This window comes from Triticum dicoccoides, chromosome 4A (assembly GCF_002162155.2).
Source record: "Triticum dicoccoides isolate Atlit2015 ecotype Zavitan chromosome 4A, WEW_v2.0, whole genome shotgun sequence".
NCBI lineage: Eukaryota > Viridiplantae > Streptophyta > Magnoliopsida > Poales > Poaceae > Triticum > Triticum dicoccoides.
Genome location: NC_041386.1, coordinates 676,068,176 through 676,070,514, shown reverse-complemented (window position 1 = coordinate 676,070,514; position 2,339 = coordinate 676,068,176). Strand labels below are relative to the sequence as shown.

The 2,339-nt window shown below is 55.7% G+C and overlaps 1 pseudogene; it reads right to left on the bottom strand.

Annotated features, from left to right (window-relative positions):
- LOC119284055 overlaps positions 1 to 1,593 on the bottom strand; it is a 136,001-nt pseudogene extending 134,408 nt beyond the window's left edge.
- Between the last annotated feature and the right edge of the window lie 746 nt (positions 1,594 to 2,339).

The following is a 2,339-nucleotide window of genomic DNA, read 5'->3' as shown; positions in this document are numbered from 1 at the left end:
AGGTATGGGCGCGCCGTTTGCGTCCCATCCGCGGGTCAGCGCGCCGCCCGGGGGGACGTGGGCCCGCGTGGGGTATGGGGCGAGGTCAGCCACGCGCGCGGGGGCGGGGGCGGGATTTGGGGCGCACAGCAGGAGGGGAGAGATCACGGGAACCGAGGCATGCATGCATGCGGGATCCGCGCAGGGGACCTGGGCATGCGGGGGAACCACGGGGGAAGCGGCGAGCATGCGCGCGCGAGCGCGCTCAGCGGCAGCACGCGCCTCGGCCCTGCTACGGTGGAGGGCAAGCTCGGTACGGCCGAGACGAAGACTCGCGGAGGCGACGATGAAGCTAGCAACGTCCGAGGATGCAGCCATGGAGAAGAAGCATCCCGGGCCGTCGGCAGCGACGGCAAAGCGGTCGGGGGCGTCCGTAAGGAGGAAATTGAGGGCGTTTTTGACGAAGAAAGCGTTGATCCGGGGGGAGGGTACTACCGGGGTGATCCAAAAACGGCAAGCGGCTGCCGGGGACAGACGGGCAAGTGGAGATGCAACCATGGTGTGGAAATTGAGCACGACTGAATCGAGGAACGCCGCACCTGGTTTTTTGAAGACGACGCGGCCGGGTTTCCCCAGCCAAAGACCTCGCAGCAGTGCGTCGTAGTCGTCGTTGCGGGGGAGGAGCGTAGCAGACGCGCTCGAGGGAGGAGCCGCCACGGCCGACGCCGGGGCGGCGGCGGACGGCGCGCCGGGAACGCGCCACGGGAGGGAGAGGGTTGAGGAAGCGTCGCCGGAGAGCAGCCAGGAGAGGGACCCGAGGAGGAGAGGGGCATCAGGAGGGGCTCCGCGCGGGCGAGGCGGCGAGCAGTCGCCGGGCGGCGACGAGGGGTCGCGAGCGCCCGTCCCAGGCGAGAGGCGAGCCATCTCTCAATGCTACTTCCGCAATGCACCAATTTGAATTGTCAATGTATAAAGAGTCCTCTATAAAAGCCAAGAGCACTCTTCCTGAGTGTGTTGTTACTCAAGTACACGGAGAAGCATTCACATGTTGTCAGATTACTTTTGATAAATATAGCAGTAGCAATGTACTCCCTCTGTTCGCTTTTATAAGACGTTTTAGAAAGTTCAGAACATTTGTGTACTTCATCCTTAAAATGCTGAAACACAGCTAGTGTTCTATACTTCTATGTTGGTGGCTGGGTTCAGTTAGAGGCAGTTCAGTTTCAGTACTCACTGCTAGTTCGAGAAAACCCAAAGGACGTCAACCTGGAAGGGTTAAACTCACCAGTCTTTCATCTGCCAAATCTACAGGCAAGCAATTTGGATCAGAAACGGGAGGCGGAGACGGGACGAGACTCACCATAGAGGTCAACGAAGGGCTGGACAGGCCAGGGCCTGAAGTAACCGGAGGCCTGGAGGGAGGCTTGGAGCGCGATGTCCTCGCGACTTACGACATGACGAGCACGATGGACGGGCCACGCCGGTTCGCCCTGTCGACCTGCCACCGCACCGGGCTGCGCCGGCAGGGCTGTCGATGGCGAGCCAGTCAGCAAGCAGACTAGCAGGACCAGTGGAAACCATTTGGCAGCTCAGGCTAGGGAGCTTCATCGCCATGGCTGGAATGGACCGGCAGCAAGCAAGCCAGCAAGTAGCAAGCTTTTAAAATACAGTGTTAGCGGATCGGGCAGCTTAATCAACCCCGTAGGTCCGTGGACGGCGACGATCTGTCGGTACGGTGCAAGTGTGCTCCAATTTTTATACTTGGATGGTTGGTGAAGATGTCTCTGCCAAGGATTGGGCTCATTAAGGAAGACCATTTTGTAATGTTGTCATACCGTATTATCATCTGTGGGGCAGAGCTTTTGGAGCAGCAACGTTGCAAAACAAAGGTGTATTACTATAGAGTACTGAGGAGCTGAGACGAGCAAGTTGCACAGCTGTTAATTACAAATACTCCCGATGTAAAGAAATATAATAGCGTTTGGATCACCACTTATTAGTAATCTTAATGCTCTTATATTTCTTTATCGAGGGAGTACTTACTTAATTTGATTGTTTCAAATGTCAAAAATATTGGTACAGACGTACGGTACATTTTTTTTTCTGCATTTGCCAACTTAGCTGCCACGGCTCCTTGTGCACCGGAGATGACAAAACATGTTTCAATTTAGGCCTCCTTGTTCGCTAGAGATACAAGACGTGACGACGTGTCCGTATGTATGTAAGTAGGGATTCTTCAAAATGACCCAACCCCAAGCATTAAGCAATAAAGCTCCCCAAATTCTTGACAAAAGAAAGTGTGAGGGGTACCGAGTTGGGGCGGATAAGGTCCATATGGAAGGAGATCACAGGAATCCGGG